The 20,278-nt window shown below is 38.6% G+C and overlaps 2 pseudogenes; both read right to left on the bottom strand.

Annotated features, from left to right (window-relative positions):
• Window positions 1-6,959: 6,959 nt before the first annotated feature.
• Window positions 6,960-7,655, bottom strand: LOC142165944 (arginine--tRNA ligase, chloroplastic/mitochondrial-like; annotated as a pseudogene).
• Window positions 7,515-9,131, bottom strand: LOC107788807 (pentatricopeptide repeat-containing protein At1g06140, mitochondrial-like; annotated as a pseudogene).
• Between the last annotated feature and the right edge of the window lie 11,147 nt (window positions 9,132-20,278).

Raw genomic sequence — 20,278 nt, 5'->3', positions numbered from 1 at the left:
ATGAACTTAAATGAACCAGACTAGGAAGTGCGTCTCCTAGGGGAAAATCTCAATTTAGGAAGTGCGTCTCCTAAAGCAAAAATATAACCCGAAAGACCCAGACTAGGAAGTGCGTCTCCTAGGGGTGAAACATCAATGACTCAAACTAGGAAGTGCGTCTCCTAGGAATGAACTTAAATGAACCAAATAGGAAGTGCGTCTCCTAGTGGTAAAATCTCAATTTAGGAAGTGCATCTCCTACAACAAAAATATAACCCAAAAGACCCAGACTAGGAAGTGCGTCTCCTAGGGGTGAAACATCAATGACTCAAACTAGGAAGTGCGTCTCCTAGGAATGAATTTAAATGACCGAGACTAGGAAGTGCGTCTCCTAGGGGTGAGAACTTCAATGACTAAAACTCATATGGTCTAAACTAGGAAGTGCGTCTCCTAAGGGTATTACTTTCGCTACATCTTGTTATCTAAGCCGATCTTTAAACTACACCCCATTATCCAGGAGGGTCCTGACAACTCTTAATTAAACGACAATTTTAAATCTAAGTTATATCTTCTGAAGGTATTACTTCCGCTACATCTTGTTATCTAAGAAAGTATTAAAGCTACATCCCATTATCCAGGAGGGTCCTAAAAAATCCAAAAGTCAAGTTTTATATTAAAAGTGACTATTTTACGGCTAAATTATATTACCCTACACCAGAACTTACGCTACATTTTGTTATCCAATGGAAATTTTAAAGCTAGGTCCTATTATTCAGGAGGGTCCTGAAAATTTAAAATTAAATCTCATTATCCAGGAGGGTCCTGAAAATTTAAAAACTAAATCCACTTATCCAGGAGGGTCCTGAAAATTTAAAATTAAATCCCATTATCCAGGAGGGCCCTGAAATTTTAAAATTAAATCGCATTATCCAGGAGGGTCCTGAAAATTTAAAAACTAAATCCCATTATCCAGGAGGGTCCTGAAATTTAAAATCAAATCTCATCTTAAGGGTGAAAATTTTAAAGCTAAATTCAACTTCCTAATGGTGAAACTTATGCTAACTTTTAGCATCTAAGCGAGGTATTAAACTAAGTCTCATTATTCAAGAGAGTCCTTAAAATTTCAAATTGAATCTTATCCTAAGCGTGAAAACTTCAAAGCCAAACTTATATTTCCTCAAGGTAGAGCCTAGCTAGATCTTGTTAGTCATGAACGTTTTGAATTTTAACTAAGTCCCATTGTCCAGGAGGGTCCTGAGAATTTTTAAGATTAAACCTGTCTGGTGCTTGCTTTTCCCCTACGGAGGGTTTCTCCGAAACAATTGAAACTTTCTGCCCCTGTTTCAATCAAAGAAAAATCTTGTCAGTTTAGAATGAGGTGGATGGTTTGTGGCCTTGACTTTGAGGGCGATTGCACCTCCACTTCCCATGATAACTTTGACTTCCACTCGAAGACCTTGCTAACCACTTTCTCTGTCATCCTTATCACAGAAAATACCTCTTCTCCGTTCAGACCCAATACCCTCTATTTGTTGCATTGCTCATGAACTGACATTTACCAAACCTTTGTGTCTCGCATGAATCCCAAAGCATGTCAATTGCCACCCACTTAGTGCGTATGCTGTTTTTTCTTGACTTAAACCACTGGCCTTGGCCTTGAGGTCTATTGCTCCTTCACTTGCCATGATAACTTTGATTTCCGCTTGGAAGACCTTGCTGGTCGTTGGTTAACCAATTTCTCTGTCAATATCATCACAGAGAATACCTTTGATACATTCACCCAACATCCTCTATCTGTTGCATTGTTCATGAATTGATATATACCAAACCTTTGTATTTCACATAATCCTAAATCATGTTGATTGTTAAAAACTCAGTGCGCACGTTGTTCTTTCCTGACTTATGCCACTTTGATGTGCTAGCCAAATTCCGTTTTGTACAATTGGAAAGTCGGTAGCAAATTTTGAAGTCATTTCTCACTTATTTTGACCAAACAGACTCAGAAAGAGAAAGTAAACAAGACAAAAGGAACAAGGTAAAGGACAAAGGAAAGAGGTGATTCCTAACAAGAAAACTACAAAGTAGAAACCTATCAGATGTGGATACCAACTCTAATGACCATGACATGCACCTGTGGCCTATTCTGTTGAGCAAGTCTGATGTTCAACTCCTGTTATATCCCTAAACCGTGAAACTGGGCTTCAATTCTCCGATTACCCAATCTGATTCACAATCCTTATTCGACTTGTAGTGCCCGAAGGGTTTTCACCATCAAACCTCTCTCATTTTGTTCTCAACTTACAGTCGCATTACGGTCCCCGCGAGGGTTTTTACCAATAAGACTCTCTCATTTTTGATTTCTCTCAACTCCCATCGCCTTACGGTGCCCGTAAGGGTTTTCACCAATAAGACTCTGTCATTTTCATTATTTTTCTGCTTGGACCAGAGTGTTGCCCCTAATATGAATTACCTCTCCTTGTTGGACTTGGCATCTCTCGAAGACTGATCAGAAGGTCTTTCTTTGGACCGTAACGTGGGCTTTTGGATAGGATTAAAAAGAAAAGATATCAAAGGCTCAAAACAATTCACATGGGTTCAAAATTACAACTTTCCGAATCAGATTTCTTACAACAAACACAACTTCTGCCCCAGTTTCTTTGCTTGGGGACTTTTGATTTTTTATTTTGATGGGACCGAACCGTGAGGCTGCCTACGTATCCTTAAAAGGAATCAAGTCGAACGTAGTTCATGTCATAAAAATTGCTTTGTTGTGATCTTTCTTTTCTTTTCTTTTTCTTTTATTTTTCCTCTTTTTTTTTTCATTTTCTTTTCTTTTCTTTACTATTTTTCCATTTTTCCTTCTCTTTTTCTCTTTTTTTCTCCCTTTTTCTATATCACATTTCTAAACTCTGCTTCTGATTCCAAAAGAGGAATATGAAAGAAAATAAATAAGGCTCAAAGGGGTGACAAATGATAAAGTGTTTAGATAGCAGAATAAAATGCCTTCGTCATTCCAATATTCAAAGCATGCCAAACAGAAACAACACAATTAAACAAACCAAAGAAATCATACGTAATATCTTTTGACTTCATCAGAATTGATAGCCATATCTACACATTTGTCTTCTATATCTGTTAAATACGAAGCACCATTGGAGAACACTCTCATTACGATGAACGACCCCTGCCAATTTGGGGCAAACTTGCCTTTAGCTTCAACCGGATGCGGCATGATGCGTTTCAATAGTATTTCTTTTTGTTCTATTGCCCCAGTTCCATAATTTGGGCTTGAAGTGATCTCAAAATGCCTTTACCTTTTCCCTCAAATGTCCCTATCATCTTCAGAATTGTTTCATTGCTTCATGACAAAACTAACTTTTTAAGACCAGGCTGAGAATTACGAGTGCATGTCATGTCACTAGAGTCAACATGAAAAGGACTATAAAAGGAAAAGAGAACTAAACAAAAATGACTAAAAATAACAGAAAATAGAAAATTGCATTAGACAGATGGTGAAAGGGTTTGAACAACAAAACAAGCAAACTAAACTGGGCTATAACCCTGATGGACAACACTAAACGAGTTACTACGAAAAATAAACTAGGCAAAATAAAAGGATAGAAGGGTTTGCATCACAAGACAATATCCGGATTACAACCCTGAAAATAACCCGGACAACAGAAATGACAACAAAATAAACCACCAAGACTTCTCTCCAGCTAGCCAAGAGATGGAGCGTCTTTCCAATTACCAAGTACAACATCTTAGCCACTGGGTTTCACATCAATATTGCCAAAACCATTAACAACTTCAATATTTAACTTCAGTCAGCAAGTTCCCAAGAGAGTTCGCATGCTCCCTGTCACTGTCATTGATCATAATTACCCCTTCTTGAATCATTCTTTCTATTTCCCTTTTCAAAGAACGATAATCTTCAATGCTATGCCCTTGGACATTAGAGTGGTTCATGCATCGTACAGTAGGATCAAAGCCTTTTGCATATGGGTCTGGAGTATAGCCGAGGAGCGGCTCAATCAGGCCAGAATGCTTTAACCTTTCAAACAAGCTTGTGTAGGACTCCCCAATCGGTGTGAAACTATTTCTCTGCCTTAGTTCCCTTCCCTACCCCTGTTTTCTAGGGTTGTTGGGTGCTCGAAAATGTTGTGAAGGCAAGAATGCATTATGCGGTGCTGGCGCTCGCCATAGGGGGTGACCTGGTGGTTGGACATATGACCGGACATTGTTCGGAGGATAATACTAAGGTGGATTATGTGGAGCTCGGGGATAGGTTTGGGGTTGGAGTTGAGGCTGAGTATATTGGTGAGGTGGACCCTTTGGTCTACGTCGTGACTCTGAAACAACTATGGCAAAATCATCATGTTCCTTCTGACCCATCAAGCTTCCTGTGTCGTTCTGAATTGCTTGTGTTGTGGGTTTTAAAGCAGAATAACTCATGATCTTGCTAGACTTCAACCCATCTTCCACCATTTCTCCCATTTTTACCATATCATTAAAAGACCTACCCACAGCCGTGATCAAATGCCCAAAGTAAGTTGGTTCTTGAACTTGAAAAAAGTACTCGACCATCTCCTTTTCTTCCATGGGAGGATGGACTCTAGCAGCTTGCTCTCTCTATCTGAACCCGTATTCCCTAAAGCTTTCATTAGGCTTCTTTTCCATCTTGGAAAGGGACATGCGATCTGGGACAATTTCTATATTGTACTGAAAGTGCCTGGAAAAGGCCTGAGCCATATCATCCCACGTGTACCACTTGCTAGCATCTTGGTGGGTGTACCATTCCAATGCTGCCCCACTCAGACTTTGACTGAAATACACCATCAATAATTTGTCTTTCCCACTGACGCCTCTCATCTTAGTACAATAGCCTCTCAAATGGGCCACGGGATCTCCATGTCCGTCATATAAATCGAACTTTGGCATCTTAAACCCATCAGGCAGTTGGACGTCAGAAAACAAGCACAAGTCTTTGTAAGCCACGCTCATCTGGATCCCTATCCCTTGCATATTTCTTAAAGACTGCTCTAAGATTTTCACCTTCCTGGATATCTTATCTTGCTCCTCTGTCTTAGCAGGCTTTTCAGTTTCACCGGGAGGTTCAAAATGAGGAGCGGGAGAGTATGAATCTGAGACTTTGAAAGTTGGTTTTGGAGCATAGTGTTGGGCATTAGGGACTTTGAACACAGTCTCATTAGAGGACCGAGGAAAAGTAGCTGGGAGATGAGCTATAATAGCATGAATGGCCAAAGGAGCGGGATACGAGGTGGTTTTGGCGGGTAGAGTGTGAAAAGGTTATGGGGTGATATCAGCAGTAGTGGGAATCTGAATTTGTGATAGTGGTGGGGCAGTTGTAGGGTTTTCAGTGTAGTTAGTGGGGAATGAAGGTGGAGGATGCCCCTAATCCAAGACTGATACATTTCTACCATCTGTTGTTTCAGCCTTTGGACCTCCTCTTTTAATTCAGACTCCGACTCCACAAACTCCCTTGATGGGTTAACAACTCTTGTGCCCAAGTTTTTGCTAGCCATGGCTACCCTGCCCTTTGACCTTGTGATGTATGGACGAGTTACCTTAAGAACCACAAACCAACCACCCTTCTGCTATTATGAGGAGAACAAAGAGGAACAAAATGAAGTCATCATGTTAGCGTTAGGGCATTTAACAGCTAAAAATATCACATTTCGTGCAATGCACCTAGCAACAATTAACGGTTCAAGAATGACTTCGAGAGTCACAAGGTCACTTGACATCATCCCAATTTATCCATTTGAATCTTCTCTTTTCTTTTCTTTGCTCGCACTTCTTAGCTCGCTCATTTTCCTTCCTTTTTTTTTTCTTTCTGATTATCGCTCTTTTCTTCCATCTCATTTTTCACATCCCATGATTTCATCTCCTTTTTTTTGGTTGTTTTTTTTCCTTTTAATAAATAAAAAAATAATTCGATCGAACCCTATGTAGGTTGCCTATGTATCATGGCGCCGCATGAATCAGACCTTTGCGTAGTTCTGGAAAATCAAGAATAATGGAAACAAACTAACATTTTCCTTTTTTTTCTTAATGACTACTCTGATGAGAAAAGAGAAATAAAAGAAGCAAATCTTTTTTTCTTTTCATAGACTTAATGTTCAATAACATATTCTGAACTCAAGCTTAGCGAGCATATATATTTTTCCCTTTTGAAACAAATACTCTATGGGAAATTATTAAGGAAAAACCCAACATGAGAAAAATATTTTTTTTCTCTTTTAAGAAGGAAATCTAAAGGCTAAACCAAAGAAAAATATTTTGAATTTTCACTTGATATCCTGAAGAAAAAGATTTTGAAACAAGAACTATAAAAAACTGTTTTTGGATCTGAATTTTTGATTACCTAAGGAAGAAATTCTGAAAATAAACCAAAGAAAAAGTATTGTTATTTTCTTTTTCTTACATGTACAATGTCCTAAAGTTCTAGTAAAAATAAAAGAACTTTGTTTTTCAAGTCATTTTTCATCAATTTCCCAAAGAAAAACCTCAAAAGAATTTTTTTTTGGATTTTTGGAATTAATATCTTTAAAAAAAACTTTTAAAGCGGTACTAAAAAAAATTCTCTTTTTTTTTTTTTGAATTTTTGGTCTTAATGTACTAAAAGAAAATATAAAAACAATTTTTATTTTGATATTAATTGCCTAAAAGAAAAACAACCTCAAAGGATTTTTTTTTTCATTTCTAGAATTAGTATTCTAAAGAAAACTTATAACGAAAATATAAAAAATGCAAAATTTCTTTTTTTTTGTTTTTTTTTTTGGATTTTTGATTTAATACACATTTTTCAAATACAGAATAAGAAATACCATAACAAAAGACTCGACATTACTGTACTAGCCTATGAGACTCTAATATCACCTAAAAGACTTGGCATTATTATACAAAACTAGAAAATAAAACAAACTCTAACATAAAAAAAATCTCCTTAAGCAACTTCATGTAAGTAGACCCACACCCAATAGATGGAAACACTTTCTCATCACAACAACTGTTGCCTCACACAGCAGAAGCCTGCTTGTTTCCTCCGCTGAACCAACCACCTGACAATTGGTGCAAAATTTTGTGCAGTCTTCAGACAATTCGTGAAGATACACAAAAGGTTTGGCAAAAGATTGATAGAAGCTTCTTCAACAATTTCAGGAAATTGGGAGCTAATGGAGTCCTAACACGCGTTCATCTTGATGAGCCAAATCCATCGCCCCACTCTTTTTAACTCATCTGTATCTCTGCCTGAATTCCTGATGATCGAACAAATGCGAGCATGCGCATACAACAGATACATAGTGGCATTTCCCTAATCACTAAGCATCTGAGCAAAATTGAAGGTGTAATTAGTCAGCCTGTTATTCTTCAAGTCAGCATATTTAACAACACCGTATCCTACTGCTTCAGCAGATTGATCCGGTTCCTCAGCTGTCCATTCTTTAGCCTTACCTCTATCTTCAAGTGCTAATTTACACCAGTTTTGGCCTCATCAAGCAAATCAACCAGCTTCACCACCCCAGTACTTCGCGTACGGAACCATTTCCCGTTTTCTCCTAAGATTAGACCAAATCCCACATGACTAACTTTGAGATAATCAATCTCGTTGAGGGAAACCAGCCTACAAATTTTGCAGCAGCAATGATCATCCAGTTTGCTTTCTCTTTATTAAGCTGATACCTTAAGAATTACATTTAGAAGGTATCACGAAATCATTTGTTGAAACTTCAATATACATTGAACACCGAATCCCAGCATCAGTTACACCAGTTGATACCGAAATTGAAAACCTTGCAAACTCAAAACCTCTCTACCCAGCTAGTTACCTATACTACATCACATAGGTTAGAGTAATCTAATCATAATGGCCTGAATTATATGGATCAATTTAAGATGGTAATCTGTACTCAAAATCACATCTTCAACATATATTATCATTTGCTTGCATTACACTAATTACAAGAACTCACAACTACCTGTAAGACCTATTTTGCCACTGGAACATAATATTTTCCTTCCCGTATACATACTTAATATACATGCAGCTTTAACACAAAAGTATAAAGGCAGAGGAAGTGTCCATTCTGATAGATATACATTTTTCAAGAAAACGTTTATACAGTCTCGAACTAAACTATAGCTAATATCTCTGCTCATCTTCCTCGCAACTGCAATCTCTCGAATATATTGCAGTCTCGAACCTCCCAATTTCAGAATAAAAATTTGAGGCCTGTAACCAAACTGAAGGATCCCCTGGCTCAAGATCCATTAATTTGTAGCTGCTCTTCTTCCAACATGCTCATTTTGATGAATCCTACAACTTCGCAAAAGTGAGCTCCAAACCACAGAATCTCCTGTCGATGATGCGTGGTTTAGCAACTCTTCTACCTCAATGACTAAACCTGCACGGCCCAGAAGACCCACCATACATGAATAGTGCCGCCTGTCCGGAAAGACCCCATGAAGTCTCATTGACTCAAAAATCCTTTTCCCCTCTTCAACTAAACCTAAATGGTTGCAACCCAACAACATACACAAGAATGTTACTTCATCTAGTTTTACTCCCTTTTGGATCATTTCTTCAAACAATCCAAGACATTCACTTCCCATTCCTTTCCGAGCATATGAATTAATTATTAAAGTGAAACCGATGATATTAGGTGAAGGAAATGCATCAAAATCTTCTGAGAGAATCTAATCTGTCCAGATCTTGAATATGCATCAATCAGAGAACATAATACCATAATATCAAAATCAAAACCTAATTTGATTGCACATCGATGTAACAAATCACAGCTATACAATGATAATGACTTTATTGTTAAGGACAGACTCACTTCATTAGATGCAATATTTTCACAAACCATCCAACGGAACAGCTGAAACATACCTTGATGACGTCATTAAATTACAACATTTGAGGCTTATTTTGAGGGAGCTCTGAAATACAAAAACTGAATTTTTCAATGTCATCATTTTCCCATACATATCAATCAAAGCCGACTGAATGAGGACATTTCCATAATCAAAGCCCAATTTCATAACAAAACTGTGCACTTGTTTTCCAAAGAGAGTTCTTTTTTGCGACTTGATAAATTCAGCAATGCCAGGAAAGACATAGCAGATTAAGACCAAATAAAGTTAAAGACCCAGAACACTATGTGAGACAACAACCCTTTCTGTTGGACACATACAAGACAAGATTGTGACCATTTTTCTAAAACTAACCTATATGGCTAAAAATGCAAAACTTGGCTAAGACCCCGCAAAGCCAAGAACCTAAGATTTACTAGGAAGACCGGACCCTATGTGAGTTGCCTACGTATCACGTCCCGAAAGACGAGAATCAGGTATGTGTAGTTCGGGCAGATCGAATACGGGCGGGAATTAAAACAAAAACAACTAATTTAGAGAAAATATATTTTTTGTCCTTTCCTTGAAAATGATGAAACGTGCAACACTTTTTTTGGATTTTCCTTTTCCCTCTTTTTTTTTGATATTCGAAAAACGATGAAAAAACGCAATTTTTTTTTGAATTTTCAAGCTCTTTTTCCTTAACAAAAAATGTGACAAAAAACATAATTGGGCCCCACTCTATTCACACTTCACCCTCTCTTTTTTTTATTTTACTTTTTTTTATTTGCCCTCAACTATCATTACTCCGCCAAATGACCCTTTTACCCTCGAAGAAATGCAACATGTAGCATATAGGATGCATCAAGATGGTCTGTTATTTTGGGTACACCTGTCCTAGACAGACCCAACCCCTGTGTTGAGTCTCCAAAGTTAAATGCACATGATGCAAGCAAACGTTCCTACTAGGGATCCGACATGAGGTCTTGTTGTACTAGGTTCAAAAACTGGGTTTATTATTCTAGACCTGGCTTACCCGAGCGGACAGCTCGAGCCGAGGGAGGGGGCAGCGTACCGGGAATACAGAAGCTTCACCGGCTATGCAACTTGTGCGAACCTCGTCCTAAATTTGGGATATGACTCTAACAGAAAAGAAGTCACACGAAGTGCACACTTCTTCATGATTTAGAAGACTCAAAGAGAAGAGGGATTTCACAACAGTTTATATACAGTTCACGGAATATCAAAGCGGTAAAATCAATCAATTAGCACATTAGGCCCAAATCATGTAACAAATTCAGATAATGGATAAAGACAACTATAACAATTATTCTAAGCTCGAATTCTTGAACCTTGAACCAGAGATTCTGGGTTCAATCCCCAGCAGAGTCGCCAGAGCTGTCACATCTCCTTTTTACCTACACCCTCCGGGAAAGGGCATAAGAGAGTTTTTCCAATTAAAGGACAATCGAAACATGATTATTTCATTTAAAGATTCAGGGTCGCCACTTGGGATAATTTTATGGTGTCCCAAGTCACCTGTTCAAATCCTGAATCGAGGAAAGGATTTACTCTGTTTAACAGCCTGCGAACCAGAAATCTGAGTAAGGAATTCTATTAACCCGGGAGAAGGTGTTAGGCATTCCCGAGTTTCGTGGATCTAGAACGGTCGCTTAACTGTTATATTCGGCTTAATTATCTGATTTTAGAAACACATTTTAACCTATGATGCCATTTTTAACTTTTGACCGCTTTTAATTAATTTTCGAAGAAGTTTGAACGTCATTTAAAACGTGCCTTTGGATCACGCCACATGAAATGCACCCGCAATCCTAAACACATTTTAGTCAACGTTTTAAGATTTTGACTTGGGTCACATAAAATGCGCACCTGAGTTTAGGAAGGTAATATTATAAGATGACGCGCCTAAAGCAACTACGCGTTAACAACTTTGCGAGGGCCATGGAAATTCAACTAAATAGCACGTCTCGATTTCTAATTGATTAAAATTAATTAAATGAGGGCCATGCATTTTGAGATTTTGTTTGGCATGGCACGCCTCCACTTATTCCATAAGGCTTTACTCAACTAAAATGAACTACGGATTTTCATGAATTATTTTTCTAGACTACTTTGAGATTATTGCATCGGGGGTATTTAGTAATCAATCAATTACAAATAGCTAATGACAAGAATGAAAAAAAATGATAAAAGACTACGATTCTATCTAATACGTCTAACTGTATCCATTTGAGAGGAAGTTGACATTTAGCTATTGTTCACTATTTTCTTTGAGAGGACAAACGTGATTAATAAAACTGGATGCCATATTTGCAAAACTATTGAAACGAAAGCTGCTACAAAATAAAAGACTAAAAGAATAGCATTACGTAGTCCAAACCATTTCAATGCTTAATAGTTTCTCCGTATACATTCGAAGCATTCCCATTCACTGCTAACAAATTAATGTGACTGAGAGTAACAATGATTCACATGGCCAAGCACGAATTTCGTTAATTAAACAGAAGAAGAGTTTCAATTATAAAACCAACAAACACATGGATCCACCCTAATTACATGAACAATTATTTACAGCGGTCGAGAATTTAGACATGAGAAAAATTTCAGTTATTCACATCAAAATCTGATAGATTTAGGTGACAATACCATAAATTGAACATATTCAACCATAAAGGGAAGATCACTTTGAGTCAATTAAATCAGTGAGACAAAGAAGAGAGAAATGGACCTTTATATATAGCAAATGAAAATAGAGACTAAATCAATATTCGGAGTGCCTAGAATCACAATCGCACCTGTTACACCTCAAGCAACCGCAATAATTGATTTGAAAGATCTCGAGCTCAGATTACAAAGCAAATCGAGCTTTTGTTCCACCAAGGACTAAAAATCATAACCGCGAACTCGACTCGATCGGACTGGAATGTCGCTGCAAACGACCTCGTCAACATCTATTTTTGTGACTGGTTTTCGGTGTTTTGAAGTGAGGTTTACAGCTGGGTTTTGATGTCCATTTTTGGACTATTTTCAGTTGAAATTGGTAGCGGTTGAGCTGCTGTTTTGTTGGTTGTTTGGGGCTGGTTGTCGCTTGGTCGTTGCGGTGAGTTTCAGGGGTGCTTGGTTTGTGAAGATGAAGAGGAATGGCGATGGGTGTTTCGCTGAAGAAGAAAGAGGAATCGACGAGATAGTTTTTTGGCTTTTCTTTCTTTGTGAAAAAGAACCGAAAAACTACGCTGGGGGAGGGATGCTTGATGAAAGCTGCGCAGCTTCTTGTCTCCCTTCTTCAGCATTATTTCTTCTCTTTTAGATTTTTTAAGCATTACTTTATAGGTAGAGTCTAGGTTTAGGTGTATTTTTGTGTATTTTTCCTATTAGTCCCTAGGTCTTTTGTGTATTAGGTCCTTAGGGTGTTTTTTATTTGTTTTTGTTCCAAAGAAGAGTTTAGAAGGGTCCCTAGGATTAATGGACTAATCCGAATTGGGCCAAGAACTTGGTTCTAAAACTCTTAAAATTATGATCCAACACCTTAATCGACTCCTTTCAAAATAAGATAAAAATACTACATAATGCAAAAGCTAACATGAAACTATTGTATATATTTTTTGTATTTTCAAGATTATGTAAAGATAAAAAATAAGGTACTATTTTTTGTATATTTTTATTTAAATTTATGAAAGATACAGACTAATTTTTTTTGTTGTTGTAATTTTCCATTTTTATGACGAAAATAAGGTAAAGAAGTCAAAAATAGTTGAAATAGCTATATTAGGCCTAAATTAAATATTTTCGAGCTAAAATATGAAAAATCTTGGAGAGGGTCAAAAATCACATGTCTACAGCTGCCCCTCTTTGACTGAAAAGACGAAGTATTTTCAGACAAAGAACGACTAGACAGGTTTTTTGACCCGACCCTTATTTGGAAAGACTAAAACTAAGAGAGAGGGGAATGTGACCGAGCTCTGGTATCTAAGCTGCCTACATATCCTTGGCTATTAGAGGAATCAGGCCACATGTAGTTCAGAGGTGAGTGAGATGATGGAGTATGCCGAGGTAAAGAGCCGGTCGAGGTGCTGTTCCGCCGAGGTTCCGGTCCGCGGTCCTGTTATTACATCAAAAATCAAAACATGAAAAAGACTAGCTAAGCCTGCCAACTACGAGTTATAAGATTCCTATCTATAAGTCTTCTGAAGCTTAATCTTGAGTCTTGAATGGTTCTTCATGCAGACTTTGGATTTGAACCTTGACGCTTGCTAGTTGCAGGTGCTAGTTCATTCTTCTTCAGCTTTCCAGACCAAAACCGGACATACCATGCTTATGACTTCAACAATGTCTCAAGCAGCTCACATTTTCATCAACTTCTGCATCTGGATTCACTTCTTGCCTTTCTCTTTTTTTATTTATTGTGGCTAACATCTGTTGATCACCTCGGACTGTGGACTCACATTCTTGCCGCGAGTTTATGTGTTCTAAAGTAAATTCCCTTATTCTCCAGGTAAATGCCTGATTGCTAAACCTTGAAATATATTCCCTTGTTCTTCAAGTGGGCTCCTGATTGCTGAACTTGAAATGTATTCCCTTGTTCTCCTGGTGGGTGCCTGATTGCTGAACTAGAAATGTATTCCCTTGTTCTCCAGGTGGGCGCCTGATTGCCAAAACTCGAACTATATTCCCTTGTTCTCCAGGTGGGTGCCTGATTGCTGAACTTGAAATGTATTCCCTTGTTCTCCAGGTGGGCGCCTGATTTCATCAAACCAAACAAAACAAACAAAATTTTCTGCCCCAGTTTGCACTAGGAAGATTTGTGAGTTGTTAGCAATATTGTAAACCACTTATACTATTGATGCAATGATGAGAGTAAACTAATGACTAGACCAGGATGTGCGTCCCCTATGAGTAAAACCCAAAACTTTTGACTAGCAAATGCGTCTTCTAAAAATAAAACCTGAATGAACCAAACTAGGAAGTGCGTTCCCTACGGGTAAAACTTGTATGGATCAAAACCAGGAAGTGCGTCTGCTAGAGGGAAATCTCAATTTAGGAAGTGCGTCTCCTACAGGTATATCCTGAAAGACCCAGACTAGGAAGTGCGTTTCTAGGGGTAAAACTTTAATGACTCAAACTAGGAAGTGCGTTTCCTATGAATGAACTTAAATGAACCAGACTAGGAAGTGCGTCTCCTAAGGGAAAATCTCAATTTAGGAAGTGTGTCTCCTAAAGAAAAAATATAACCCGAAAGACCCAGACTAGGTAGTGCGTCTCCTAGGGGTGAAACTCAATTTAGTAAATGCGTCTCCTAAAACAAAATATAGTCGGAAAGACCTATACTAGGAAGTGCGTCTCCCATGGGTGAAACTTTAACGACTCAAACTAGGAACTACGTCTCCTATTAGTGAATTCTCACTTTAGGAATTACGTCTCCTATGGGCGAAACTTCAATGACTCAAACCAGGAAGTACATTTCCTATGAATGAACTTAAATGAACTAGACTAGGAAGTGCGTCTCCTAGGGGAAAATCTCAATTTAGGAAGTGCGTCTCCTAAAGCAAAAATATAATCTGAAAGACCCAGACTAGGAAGTGCGTCTCCTAGGGGTGAAACATCAATGACTCAAACTAGGAAGTGCGTCTCCTAGGAATGAACTTAAATGAACCAAATAGGAAGTGCGTCTCCTAGTGGTAAAATCTCAATTTAGGAAGTGCGTCTCCTACAACGTAATATAACTTGAAATACCAAGACTAGGAAGTGCGTCTCCTAGGGGTGGAACATCAATGACTTAAACTAGGAAGTGCGTCTCCTAGGAATGAATTTAAATGACCGAGACTAGGAAGTGCGTCTCCTAGGGGTGAGAACTTCAGTGACTAAAACTCATATGGTCTAAACTAGGAAGTGCGTTTCCTAAGGGTATTACTTTCGCTACATCTTGTTATCTAAGCCGATCTTTAAACTACACCCCATTATCCAGGAGGGTCCTGACAACTCTTAATTAAACGACAATTTTAAATCTAAGTTATATCTTCTGAAGGTATTACTTCCGCTACATCTTGTTATCTAAGAAAGTATTAAAGCTACATCCCATTATCCAGGAGGGTCCTAAAAATCCAAAAGTCAAGTTTTATCTTATGAGTGACTATTTTACGGCTAGATTATATTACCCTACACCAGAACTTACGCTATATTTTGTTATCCAATGGAAATTTTAAAGCTAGGTCCCATTATTCAGGAGGGTCCTGAAAATTTAAAATTAAATCTCATTATCCAGGAGAGTCCTAAAATTTTAAAAACTAAATCCCATTATCCAGGAGGGTCCTAAAAATTTAAAATTAAATCCCATTATCCAGGAGGGCCTTGAAATTTTAAAATTAAATCCCATTATCAGGAGGGTCCTGAAAATTTAAAAACTAAATCCCATTATCCAGGAGGGTCCTGAAATTTAAAATCAAATCTCATCTTAAGGGTGAAAATTTCAGAGCTAAATTCAACTTCCTAATGGTGAAACTTATGCTAACTGTTAGCATCTAAGGGAGGTATTAAACTAAGTCCCATTATTCAAGAGGGTCCTTAAAATTTCAAATTGAATCTTATCCTAAGCATGAAAACTTCAAAGCCAAACTTATATTTCCTCAAGGTAGAGCCTAGCTAGATCTTGTTACTCATGAACGTTTTGAATTTTAACTAAGTCCCATTGTCCAGGAGGGTCCTGAGAATTTTTAAGATTAAACCTGTCTGGTGCTTGCTTTTCCCCTACGGAGGGTTTCTCCGAAACAATCGAAACTTTCTGCCCCTGTTTCAATCAAAGAAAAATCTTGTCAGTTTAGAATGCGGTGGTTGGTTTGTGGCCCTGACTTTGAGGGCGATTGCTCCTCCACTTCCCATGATAACTTTGACTTCCACTCGAAGACCTTGCTAACCACTTTCTCTGTCATCCTTATCACAGAAAATACCTCTTCTCCGTTCATACCCAATACCCTTTATCTGTTGCATTGCTCATGAACTGACATTTACCAAACCTTTGTGTCTCGCATGAATCCCAAAGCATGTCAATTGCCACCCACTCAGTGCGTATGCTGTTCTTTCTTGACTTAAACCACTGGCCTTGGCCTTGCGGTCTATTGCTCCTTCACTTGCCATGATAACTTTGATTTCCGCTTGGAAGACCTTGCTTGTCGTTGGTTAACCAATTTCTCTGTCAACCTCATCACAGAGAATACCTTTGATACATTCACCCAACATCCTCTATCTGTTGCATTGTTCATGAACTGATATATACCAAACCTTTGTATTTCACATAATCCCAAAGCATGTTGATTGTTAACAACTCAGTGCGCACGTTGTTCTTTCCTGACTTATGCCACTTTGATGTGCTAGCCAAACTCCGTTTTGTACAATTGGAAAGTTGGTAGCAAATTTTGAAGTCATTTCTCACTTGTTTTGACCAAACAGACTCAGGAAGAGAAAGTAAACAAGACAAAAGGAACAAAGTAAAGGACAAAGGAAAAAGGTGATTCCTAACAAGAAAACTACAAAGTAGAAACCTATCAGATATGGATACCAACTCTAATGACCATGACATGCACCTGTGGCCTATTCTGTTGAGCAAGTCTGATGTTCAACTCCTGTTATATCCCTAAACCGTGAAACTGGGCTTCAATTCTCCGATTACCCAATCTGATTCACAATCCTTATTCGACTTGTAGTGCCCGAAGGGTTTTCCCCATCAAACCTCTCTCATTTTGTTCTCAACTTACCGTCGCATTACGGTCCCCATGAGGGTTTTTACCAATAAGACTCTCTCGTTTTTGATTTCTCTTAGCTCCCGTCGCCTTACGGTGCCCGTAAGGGTTTTCACCAATAAGACTCTGTCATTTTCATTATTTTTCTGCTTGGACCAGAGTGTTGCCCCTGATATGAATTACCTCTCCTTGCTGGACTTGGCATCTCTCGAAGACTGATCGGAAGGTCTTTCTTTGGACCGTAAAGTGGGATTTTGGATAGGGTTAAAAAGAAAGGATATCAAAGGCTCAAAACATTTCACATGGGTTCAAAATTACAACTTTCGGAATCTGATTTCTTACAACAAACACAACTTTTGCCCCAGTTTCTTTGCTTGGGGACTTTTGAATTTTTATTTTGATGGGACCGAACCGTGAGACTGCCTACGTATCCTTAAAAGGAATCAGGTCGAACGTAGTTCATGTCATAGAAATTGCTTTGTTGTGATCTTTCTTTTCTTTTCTTTTTCCTCTCTTTTTTCATTTTCTTTTCTTTTCTTTACTATTTTTCCATTTTTCCTTTTCTTTTTCTCTTTTTTTTTCCTCCCTTTTTCTATATCACATTTCTAAACTCTGGTTCTGATTCCAAAAGAGGAATATGAAAGAAAATAAATAAGGCTCAAAGGGGTGATAAAGGATAAAGTGTTTAGATAGCAGAATAAAATGCCTTCGTCATTTCAATATTCAAAGCATGCCAAACACAAACAACACAATTAAACAAACCAAAGAAATCATACGTAATATCTTTTGACTTCATCAGAATTGATAGCCATATCTACACATTTGTCTTCTATATCTGTTAAATACGAAGCACTATTGGAGAACACTCTCATTACGATGAACGACCCCTGCCAATTTGGGGCAAACTTGCCTTTAGCTTCAACCTGATGCGGCATGATGCATTTCAATAGTATTTCTTTTTGTTCTATCTGCTCCAGTTCCATAATTCGGGCTTGAATTGATCTCAAAATGCCTTTACCTTTTCCCTCAGATATCCCTATCATCTTCATAATTGTTTCATTGCTTCATGACTAAACTAACTTTTTAAGACTAGGTTGAGAATTATGAGTGCATGTCATGTCACTAGAGTCAACAGGAAAATGACTATAAAAGGAAAAGAGAACTAAACAAAAATGACTCAAAATAACAGAAAACAGAAAATTGCATTAGACAGATGGTGAAAGGGTTTGAACAACAAAACAAGAAAACTAAACTGGGCTACAACCCTGATGGACAACACTAAACGAGTTACTACGAAAAATAAACTAGGCAAAATAAAAGGATAGAAGGGTTTGCATCACAAGACAATATCCGGATTACAACCCTGAAAATAACCCGGACAACAGAAATGACAACAAAATAAACCACCAAGACTCCTCTCCATCTAGCCAAGAGATGGAGCGTCTTTCCAATTACCAAGCACTACATCTTATCCACTGGGTTCCACATCAATATTGCCAAAACCATTAACAACTTCAATATTTAACTTCAGTCAGCAAGTTCCCAAGAGGGTTCGCATTCTCCCTGTCACTGTCATTGATCACAATTACCCCTTCTTGAATCATTCTTTCTATTTCCCTTTTCAAAGAACGATAATATTCAATGCTATGCCATTGGACATTAGAGTGGTACATGCATCGTACAGTAGGATCAAAGCCTTTTGCATATGGGTCTGGAGTATAGCCGAGGAGCGGCTCAATCAGGCCAGAATGCTTTAACCTTTCAAACAAGCTTGTGTAGGACTCCCCAATCGGCGTGAAACTATTTCTTTGCCTTTGTTACCTTCACTGCCCCTGTTTTCTAGGGTTGTTAGGTGCTCGAAAATGTTGTGAAGGCAAGAATGCATTATGCGGTGCTGGCGCTCGCCATAGGGGGTGACCTGGTGGTTGGACATATGACCGGACATTGTTCGGAGGATAATACTGAGGTGGATTATGTGGAGCTCGGGGACAGGTTTGGGGTTGGAGTTGAGGCTGAGTATATTGGTGATGTGGACCCTTTGGTCTACGTCGTGACTCTGAAACAACCATGGCAAAATCATCATGTTCCTTCTGACCCAGCAAGCTTCCTGTGTCATTCTGAATTGCTTGTGTTGTGGCTTTTAAAGCAGAATAACTCATGATCTTGCTAGACTTCAACCCATCTTCCACCATTTCTCCCATTTTTACCCCATCATTAAAAGACCTACCCACAGCCGTGATCAAATGCCCAAAGTAAGTTGGTTCTTGAGCTTGAAAAAAGTACTCGACCATCTCTTTTTCTTCCATGGGAGGATGGACTCTGGCAGCTTGCTCTCTCTATCTAAGCCCGTATTCCCTAAAGCTTTCATTAGGCTTATTTTCCATCTTGGCGAGGGACATGCGATCTGGGACAATTTCTATATTGTACTGAAAGTGCATGGCAAAGGCCTGAGCCATATCATCCCACGTGTACCACCTGCTAGCATCTTGGCGGGTGTACCACTCTAGAGCTGTCCCACTCAGACTTTGACTGAAATACGCCACCAATAATTTGTCTTTCCCACTGACGCCTCTCATCTTACTGCAGTAGCCTCTCAAATGGGCCATGGGATCTCCATGTCCATCATATAAATCGAACTTTGGCATCTTAAACCCATCAGGCAGTTGGACGTCAGGAAACAAGCACAAGTTTTTGTAAGCCACGCTCATCTGGATCCCTATCCCTTGCATATTTCTTAAAGACTGCTCTAAGATTTTCACCTTCCTGGATATCTCATCTTGCTCCTCTGTCTTAGCAAGTTTTTCAGTTTCACCGGGAGGTTCAAAATGAGGAGCGGGAGAGTATGAATCTGAGACTTTGAAAGTTATTTTGAAGCATAGTGTTGGGCATTAGGGACTTTGAACACAGCCTCGTTAGAGGATCGAGGAAAAGTAGCTGGGAGAGGATCTACAAGAGCATGAGTGGCCAAAGGAGCGGGATACGAGGTGGTTTTGGCGGGTAGATTGTGAAAAAGTTGTGGGGTGATATCAGCAGTAGTGGGAATCTGGATTTGTGATAGTGGTGGGATAGTTGCAGGGTTTTCATTGTAGTTAGTGGGGAATGAAGGTGGAGGATGCCCCCTGATCCAAGACTGATACATTTTTGCCATCTGTTGTTTCATCCTTTGGACCTCCTCTTTTAATTCAGACTCCGACTCCACAAACTCCCTTGATGGGTTAACAACTCTTGTGCCCAAGTTTTTGCTAGCCATGGCTACCTTGCCCTTTGACCTTGTGTTGTATGGACGAGTTACCTTAAGAACCACAAACCAACCACCCTTCTGCTATAATGAGGAGAACAAAGAGGAAGAAAATGAAGTCACCATGTTAGCGTTAGGGCATTTAACAACTAAAAATATCACATTTCGTGCAATGCACCTAGCAACAATTAACGGTTCAAGAATGACTTCGAGGCTCACAAGGTCACTTGACATCATCCCAATTTGTCCATTTGAATCTTATCTTTTCTTTTCTTTGCTCTCACTTCTTACCTCGCTCATTTTCATTCCTTTTTTTCTTTCTGATTATCGCTCTTTTCTTCCTGCTCATTTTTCACATCCCATGATTTCATCTCCTTTTTTTTGGTTGTTTTTTTCCTTTTAATAAATAAAAAAATAATTCGATCGAACC

This window comes from Nicotiana tabacum, chromosome 11 (assembly GCF_000715075.1).
Source record: "Nicotiana tabacum cultivar K326 chromosome 11, ASM71507v2, whole genome shotgun sequence".
In the NCBI taxonomy this organism is placed as follows: Eukaryota; Viridiplantae; Streptophyta; class Magnoliopsida; order Solanales; family Solanaceae; genus Nicotiana; species Nicotiana tabacum.
This window is presented reverse-complemented; position numbering and strand designations above follow the sequence as displayed.